Here is a 9,817-nt window from a genome sequence, read left to right as displayed (position 1 = left end):
TAATCACTCCTCATAACAAGCATGTGGATGATGTGTATAGGCATGTATCATGATGTAATACTATATATATTTTTAGTGTGTCCTACTAAACTAAGTACACTTAACATGATTATTAGATAAGGCAGACAATAATAAACCACAATCGGCTTTCACCGATATGTCACATACCAAGATTATGAACTAATCGACATGCTTCTTCTATAACTATAGGAGTCCGTGCGGCATGTCCTATGTTAGTCTTCTAAGGTACTGATATATCATATATTCCAAGACGGGGTCCATTGGAAGGACGACAGATCTTGCCCATACATCGAGATAGGCTCTACGCAGAGGATATACTAAATATGGTACAACATATTCTATTAAATATGGTACCACATATTCTCCTATATATGGCAAGAGGTAATGGTGTACTAGCATCAAGGATAGGCCTCACACTTGTCCCAACGAAGTAAATAGACGGTGTGACGATATATACGTAACACTGAGGTCCAAGCAACTGGATACAAGGATAAGATATGTCTCATGGAGCGAGTCGAGTGAGCATACGACAAGTGGGCTTCCTTACTTCCTTTATCATGATAACTGGGATTTCCTATGAGGCCGATATGAATATAAGGTGGCCCTTGGTAGGATCCACACATCCAGGCCTATGTAACCCTACAAACGGTCCTGCATCTAAGTGGGCCTCGAGTTTGGGTCTAAGCTTGGACAAACACATGCATCTAGGTGGGTCACATTCCCTATGGAAGGCTCGGTACGAACACAAGATGAGCTCCTAGGCTTGGGTGATCCTACAGGGTATGGTGGAACGCATTATCATCAAATGGGTGTCTAACGGTTTGGGATAGCCTAATCAAGGGGAAGATGGATAATATAATCATCAATGGGGGGCCCAACGGTTTGGTTAGCCCATTAAGGGGAGATGAGGATGGACTTAACAATGGGCCCTAGGAAGAGTTACAATGTGGATATTAAACCATCATTGCTCTTATAATGTGGACATTAAACTATCATTTCTCCCAAGGCATGACCCATTTAATATCAACTAGGAACATGGATGGGCATCATAAACATCATTACATACATCCTGGAGGAATCGCAATCGCAATGAGCCTCATATACATCACCTTGGGCCTCACACAAGGGCTTTATATATATTGCATTGAGCCTCACTCATGGGCTTCATATAGATCACATTGGGCCTCTTACTTGGGCTTCAAATACATTACAATGGGCTGCATCACATGTGCCTAATACACATCACAATGGGTTGCATCACATGGCCCTAATATACATCACAATGGGCCACATCACATGGACCTAATATACATCACAATGGGCCGTATCACATGTGCCTCACTCATCACAATGAGCCGCATCACATGGCCCTAATATACATCACAATGGGCCGTATCACATGGGCCTCTGTAAGACCCGTATCCTAGCCCGTACTGTTCCGTAAATTTTCGCAGTCCTTCCAGTTGAATTTCAACGACTCGCGACGCGTAGATAGCATTTGCGCACGCTCTTGGGTCATATCCTATAAACCCGAGCCGACTCAAGCCGAGACCTATATCATTGCAACCGCACCATCGTCGCGGTTCCAACGACGCGTCTCGTGCGTCAATGCGACGCTCAGATTATGAGATTCGGCCCGTGTACTATCGCGGCCATTGATTGCTTGATCGCGGGACCCACCTATCCCTGTTGTTGTACTTCCCTACAAACATAATTACTATGATGTCACCCTAGGGGTGACATCACCCTACACTACCACCTTCCCTTTTTCCCATAAGTCAAACTCATTAACTCCCATCACCTCACCATCCCTCTCTCCCATCACTCCCTTACATCATTTCTCTCTCTCACTTCACTCCATTCCAAGCAACCCATGAGAGCCAACGTCCACCTCCATGAGAGAATGCCATGTGTGGCCCACCTTCTTACTTTCCATCTCCACCATCCAAAGTCCATCTCAACCGTCGGAATCATTTCCTTGGAGCTTTAGATCGTGTTGGCGGAAGAAGTCTAAGAGGATCTTGAGGTGGGTGCATCTTTAGGGTAAATTTCTCCACTTTTATGATGTGGGTGATTTATGATTTGATTTTGATTATCTAAGGGCCCACTTGTGATGGGACCCATGTTGATGTATGTGTTGTAAACCAGAGGGACCCATCGTGGCGGGGTCCCTCATCGCACGTCTCTCCCTTTCTCTCTTTCTCTCTTTCTATCGATGGCCCACCTTAATGTCTATTGATCCGCACCGTCCAAATGGACGATGGAAGATGGATTGGTTGGAGTTCCTCCACCAACTGTGCTGTTGTCCCTTGATGACAGCAAGCTTTGTGGGGTCAACCATGATGTATGGGCCTTACCTGCACCATCTAGACAATGGCTACCCACCATTTGATGTATGTATTTTCAACCTCGCCGTTCATCTGAATTCTGGGCAAGTAGGGCCCACCTTGAGGTATGTGATGTTTTCACACCGTTCACCGGGCTGGACGTGGGCCTACCATACTGTAAGTATTTTATCTAGGCCGTCTATCCCTGGACGTGGACCCCACCATATGATGTATGTGTTATATCCAAACCAGCTATCAAGTGGACCATCCTGCAAGAACAGTGAGGGGATTGAACGGCTACCCTTAAAACGTCCTTGTGACTATATGAACAGATTGGGTAGAAATAAATGTTATGGTGGCCCTATGGGATTCTAACGGTGGAAATCATTATCTCCATTGCTACTTGTAGTATGGTCTAGATGATCTTTCGATACGATTTATTTTTTTTGGGAATGTGTGTGGCCCACTTGATATGTATGAGGCCCATTAGTGTGGCCCATTGATGTGGCCCACTTGTCATATATGAGGCTCATATGATGAGGCCCGACTTGATGTACACCAGGCCCATTATGATGTGTATTAGGCCCTTGTCGTACTGCCCATTATGATGTGTATTAGGCCCATGACACGTTGCCCATTTGATGTATTCGAGACTCAGATACGTGGCCCATTTGATGTTACGAGACCCATATGTAAGGCCCACCTAATGTGTATTCGAGGCCCATGGGTTGTGGCCCATTGCGATGTATTTGAGGCACATGGGCGAGGCTCGATGTGATGTATGTGTGGCCGTTACGTTGCGTATAAATCCCGTATGTGGGCCACTCATTGGGAGCAATGTTGGTTAGATGTCCCCATTGTGACATTCCCTTAGGCTTTGTTAAGCCCATTCTTGCCAATTCCGATTGTCGTGACTGATTTACCGACTCTGATTATCGATCGATCCCGATTGTTATGACCGATTTGCCGATTCTGATTATCGATCGATCCCGATTGTCGTGGCTCTCTGTCGAGGCCGATTGTATCGGCCGATTCCAATTGTCGAGGCTGAGTATCGATTCCGATTTGTCGAGGCCGATTGTATAGGCCGATTCCGATTGTCGAGGCTGATTGTATAGGTCGATTCCGATTGTTGAGGCCGATTTTGATTGCCGAGGCCGATTGTCGAGGCCTATATGAGGCCCATTGTGATGTGTATTTGGCCCTTGTGTGAAGCCATGGGTCCACCATATGATAGGCTCTATGTGGGACACTCCTTGGGGGCAATGTTGGTTAAATGTCCACATTGTCGAGGCCGATTGTCGATGCCAATTGTTGGTGCCGATTATTGATACCGATTATGAGTATGTGACAGCATAGCATCATGATACATGCCCATACGCATCATCTGCATGTTTGTTGTGAGATGTGGTTTATCATTGCATATGTCATTGAGCATGTTGTTATGAGACTCCCTGATAGGTGGAGGTTATCTCATATGAGTGCACAGTATGCGCAGGATTGATGCATGACTGGATTGTATGACTCATGCATCTTGCATTGTGTGCCCTAGGGCCGTAGCCTCCACAGGCATATCGTGGATGGTCAGATGGGACACCGGAAATATTTGGTTCTAGCATACGGGCGCCATAGATGTCCTTGGGTGAAAATCCCTAAACCTCCGAGGCCAGGAGACGCCCCAACGTCGAGACCGAGTGGATACATGAGCGCCTGAGTGCCGAATACCAGGAGGCCGCGTCTCCCACTGTATCGTGGTCGGTTGGGAGGGGGTGTGGCCTTACCCGTCCGAGGGTAGGGGGCATTACTAGGCTGAGTTTGACCAGCTCGTGAATGGGTCCGCTATCGACGTGCCGGATAGGTATTGGCAGACTATTGGCCAGGCGGATAGTGAGGTTTCTTACGCTCACTTGGATTGTGCTGCTGGGAGAGAGACAGTGCCATTTGGAGTGTACTAAACCCCGGTGATGATCCCAGAGATGAACTGTACTGATATGTGGATTTAGTGAGCAGGAGTTGCATACTCATTCATGCATTCATTCATTCACTATCCACTCGGGTTGGTGGTGCACAACTATTTGTTACGTATGCCTTCGCAATGGCCAGGATTTCGGTTGGGGCGCGCGACTAACCTGAGATCAGGAGTTTACCACATTGAGTCTGACTATCCAAATTAGGTATGGGACTAGTTTGGATAGAAGTTCCTTGTGATGGACCCCATAGCCTGCGATACTACATATTATCATCCCGACTTCACACTCCATCGTGGTCATTTCATTCGCACCGCATATTGCATTACATTGTAGTATATGGCATTTTGGGTTACCTGTGTTTCTTCATTTATATGGTTTAGATACGGCATCTGATATTCAACTCTTTATGACTCCTCATTTGTATAGTTGATCTGTATCGCATATTCTGATATTGTTCCTCATTCGTATAGTTGATCTGTATCGCATATTCTGATATTGTTCCTCATTCGTATAGTTGATCTGTATCGCATATTCTGATATTGTTCCTCATTTGTAAAGTTGATCTGTACTACGTATTCTGATATTGTTTGACTCATGGACCTGTCAGTATTTTTGCTTACTCTGATAATGTATGATTCATGACCTTGCGCCTAATTGGACATTGTATGATTATGACATTTCGTTGAATACTTGGCACTTACCTTGTGCACACACTTACATTACCCTCTAAGCTTTCTATAAGCTTATGCACGATAGATGCGTGCAGGTGATATTAGGTTACAACAGTGTTGAGCTTGGAGCGTGCAGCAGTCTTCTGGAGTTTGATTTTCGATTGATGTATTTTTCTTTCAGCATTGTACTCAAATGATTATATTAGTGGATATATGATGATGATGTTGCCTTTGTGAATTAGGTAATCTTGTGGTTATGCTTATTACAAGTTAAACGTACATTAAATTAAAAAAAAAAAATCCTCCTTATAGGATCCCAGGATCGGAAATCTGGCGTATGAACGCTAGGAGCCAAGAATGGGGTACTATGGAGGCTGTCGGTACCAGATTCGACGATCGGGATTCCTGTGAAACCGATTTTCGGGTTTGGGGCGTGACAGCCTCACTCATGGGCCACATGTACATCACAATGCGCCCCAACACATGGACTGGGTATACATCACATTGGGCCTCAAACATGGGTCTCATGTACATCACAATGGGCCTTAAAGATGGGCTGCATGCTCATTATAATGAGCCTCATACATGGGCAGGGTATACATCATATTAGACCTCAAACATGGGCCTCATGTACATCAAGTGGGCTGCATCACATGGGCCTAAGAAGGAGCCTATGATCTAGAAAACGGATGAACAGTGTGTACATAAGATATACATCATGGTGGGCCTCACGTCCAAGGGACGAACAACGTGAATATACAATGCATACACTAAGGTGGGTCCCATCGTCCAGGGTGCTGGACGGTGTGGATATAGACATATACATCAACGGTGGGTCCCATCGTCCAACCATCTGAACGGTGTGGATAAGACCCATACATTAATAGTGGGTCCCACAGAACCTACTAACATCATTACAGCAGCTATATAGTTGGTGTGTGGTACACCAGCCAATCAGTTTCCACATAGGTGGGTCCCACGTAGGGCCTACCATAACGTTTATTTTCCATCTGTTTATAAGGTTACAAAGACCTGAATTAAGAGGAAAAACAAATTTCATATTTATCCAAAACTTCCATGACCCAAAAAAAAAGTGTTTTAATGGTAGCGTTCAATTCCCCCGCTGCTTCTTCTAGTGTGGACCACTTAAGTTCCGTGTACGGCTGATTTTTGGCGTACCCCATTTTTAAGAGGGGACCCATCAAATGCACGGTGTAAATGGTGGACATGCATCATGGTGAGACCTATGGTCGGACCCACGGAGTTGACTGACGTCATTACAACAGCTATTGCTATGGACGGTGTGAGGTGTTCTAGCCAATCCGTTTCCATCTCCCACACAGATGGATGTTAAGACTCAAATATTGCATAATTTTCCTCATTTATATCTTGGTTTTATGAACATAAATCATCTTAATATTCTATTTTACTCATGTATGTGTTGCAAAGTGAATTTAAGAGCTTGGATTGAAAATTGTTACTAAAAGCATGGATTTGATGCTTAAGAATCACCAAGGCAAGTGATGGATCTTAGGAGACTAAGATTAAAGAATTCATATGCCAAAGATTCAAAAAAATAAAGTGAAGAATGAAAAGAATCGAAGATTTGAAGTGAAGAATTTTAAAATCATTCTGAAAAAGTGTATTTTGAAGCTGTGAAGTTTATTTTGAAAAACTCGCAGCAGGAAGTCTGTTTTAAATGAACTATGCAGCGAGAAATCTATTTTGAAAAAATACATATATTTGAGGCGGTTTCTAGGGTTTTTCAACTTTGTACGAAAATTGGAGTTCCCTACTTATAAATAGGGCTTACTAGGGCATTCCATTAGAAGCATTCAAAGCACTCAAAGCAAAATTTAGGGTTTTTAAAGAGTTCTTAGTTTTATTAAAGCTTTATAAGTTATTTTTTTTGTTTTAGATATTTTCTATTTGCATTTTTTTTGTCTTTCTTATTACTTTTTATTTCTGCAATTTAATTATGTTTTTCTAAGTTCCTTCTAACCCAAGCTAGAAGGGAAGTACATGGGTTTAATAATTCTTTAAGATTATGATGATTGATTGTTTTAATGATGAGAAGAATGGTGTATGCATATTATCTATTATTTAGGTTTTGTTTTTTTATCCTCTTGTGAGATCCATATGTTTCCATCATATGAGATCCACATTGATGGATAGGCTTACCCTAGATCAATCAGATTTTCTAGATAGGATATATTCTCAACCTGTTATATTTCTTTGATATTCATTATTCTATAGATATTGAATACTTAAAATCACTGGCGCTTGAGAATCTATGTCAATGGTGCAAATCCATTATTTTCTAATCTTTTATATCATTTATTACAATATTTAAACTGTTTTATTTTTCGATTAGGCTACCATAGTGTTCAGATCCTAGTTGTGTTATCCAAGTCATCATGATTTTAGAACATTAACCTATGTGTGGAACTTTGAAGCTTGGGTGTTCTTTTATTCAGTTGAATTACATCCATTCAAAAATCCCAAAATCAAATCATCAGTTTAGTTTTTATTACTTAGTTTGTTTTGCATTTGCTTTTTTTCTTTCTAACAATTCATCTCCCTGTGGGATTGACTCTGTATTCATGGGATACTACTTACAAACCTCTGCACTTGGAGGTAAGCAATCAAGTTTTTAGCGCCGTTGCCGGGGAGAAACTGAGATAGATCAGATCTGTACAAGATAGCTAAGGTAAGTTTTCTTCTAAGGTAAGTTCTCTTCTAAACCCTCCAGATTTTTTGTTCTCTTTTTTTTTTTCTTTGAAAATAAATTCAGTTGGGTCTTTCAAGCACTAACTATGACATAAGGTTGCCCTGCTTGGGATTTTATCACCCAAGTGTTATGGTTGTCGTATAGTTGTTGTTTGATCACAAAGATCATTCGCTGAATCTATTTTCCAGATTATGATAGTTTGATTTCTACATTAGTTTTACTTTTATTTATTTATTATTTTATTTTACTTTTTTGTGGACTGAACCCTTATGGTCGGCCCTGCCACCTGGGTTGTTGATTTATCTTGCTTTGTGGATTGAACCCTCATGGTCAGCCCTGCCACCTAGGTTGTTGATTTATTTTGCTTTGTAGACTAAACCCTCATGGTTGGCCCTGCTACCTTGGTTGTTGATTTAAGTTTTTATTTTTATTTTAAGTATCACACTTGCTATTTGAATTAGTGGTATTCATTGTATGGTGTGGATGGTTTATGTCCCGTTGGAGTAGGGATTAAAACAATCGACTCTCCTCTGAAAGGGGACTAGTTCCAGGCCTTGAAGAGGCACTCAACATCACTTGGATTCCATGACAGACCCAGTTGATAATCCAAATCCAAATCTACCAAATCCAACTATAAATCAAAATAGAGAAAATCAACATAATCCTCCTCTTGAGGATGAAAATGAAGTTTATAGGAATGTGTTAAACCAACCATAGACTTTACGTGAACATTTACACCCTGAGAGATCAAATTTACTATCTTGCATAGTGTTCCCTGCTCACACAGGGAACATTGATTTTAAACCAGGTGTGATTCAATTAATTCCTAAATTTCATGGCTTAGATTCTGAAAGCCCCTACTTGCACCTTAAGGACTTTGAGGAAGTAATTGCAACATTACAAGTAAACAATGGCAATAGGGATGTACTTAAGCTTCGGTTATTCTCATTTTTTCTAAAGGATCGGGCCAAAGCATGTCTCAACTCTCTAAGACCTAATACTATCACTTCATGGCAAGCCTTAAGTAGAGAGTTTTTAAAAAAGTTCTTTCCTGAGCACAAAACAAATGCACTAAAACAAGAAATCATGTCATTCTCCCAAAAGGGGAATGAACTATTTTTTCAAGCTTGGGAGTGCTTCAAAGACATTCTAATTAATTGTCTACATCATGGTTATGAACCATGGCACGTGATTGATGCTTTCCGAAAGGGGCTCACCAGGGATACCCATCAGTTCATAGAGATGATGTGTGGTGGAACCTTTCTTGACAAAGATCATAATGAGGCTTGGGATTTTCTAGATATGTTAGCAGAGAATACGCAGACAAGGGATGTCTCTGCTAAATCAGACCAAATTAAACCCATTTCTAGAGAGAAAGCAGGAATGTATGTCCTAAGAGAGGAAGACGACCTTAATGCAAAATTTGCTGCATTAGCTAGAAAGGTCGAAGCCTTGGAAATTAGGAAGGTTGACATGGTTAAAGAAAACACTTCCTTAGGTAATTTTTGTAGCATTTGTGGTGGTACAGACCATGACATAAAGGATTGTCCAATAATCTCAGTTGTACAAAATATCACGCATGAGCATGATCAAGCAAATGCTAAAAATAATTACCAAAGGTCAGTTATGCAACTAATGGGAAATACATACAATCCAAATTGGCATAACCATCCTAATCTTAGTTGGAGGAATGGACCACAAATTAATGCACCCAATGCACCTCAAATGCCTCCACAAAATAACTTCTTTGGGGCACCTAACAATGCATTATATGTGTCCCCACTAAAGCGATCATCTGTGGAGGATGCATTAACCACATTCATGAACTCTCAAGCTCAAATGAATCAGTCTCTAATCCAATCAAATCAGGAATTAAAGACAGTTGTGGCTAGGATTGAGACTCAACTAAATGCTAGGGAAAAAAGCACTCTTCCTTCTCAACCTATGCCAAACCCTAGAAACACACATTTTATTGGAGACTCAAATCCAAGTGAGCCACATCATGAATAAGTTAAGGCCATCATTACTTTGAGAAGTGGAAAAGAGATCGATAAAAAGATAATGCAACCGGTAGAAATACTGGAGGATGAGCCATTG

The 9,817-nt window shown here is 41.6% G+C and overlaps 1 non-coding gene across 1 annotated transcript; it reads right to left on the bottom strand.

Moving 5' to 3' along the window:
- Positions 1 to 8,788: 8,788 nt before the first annotated feature.
- On the bottom strand, positions 8,789 to 8,895 carry LOC131222157 (small nucleolar RNA R71). Its single transcript, XR_009159864.1, has one exon. It is a non-coding gene; the product is annotated as a small nucleolar RNA R71 (small nucleolar RNA).
- Positions 8,896 to 9,817: the final 922 nt, after the last annotated feature.

Source organism: Magnolia sinica, chromosome 12, assembly GCF_029962835.1.
Source record: "Magnolia sinica isolate HGM2019 chromosome 12, MsV1, whole genome shotgun sequence".
Classification (NCBI taxonomy): Eukaryota; Viridiplantae; Streptophyta; class Magnoliopsida; order Magnoliales; family Magnoliaceae; genus Magnolia; species Magnolia sinica.
Note: the sequence above shows the minus strand (reverse complement) of the source record. Positions and strands in the feature narration are given on the sequence as shown.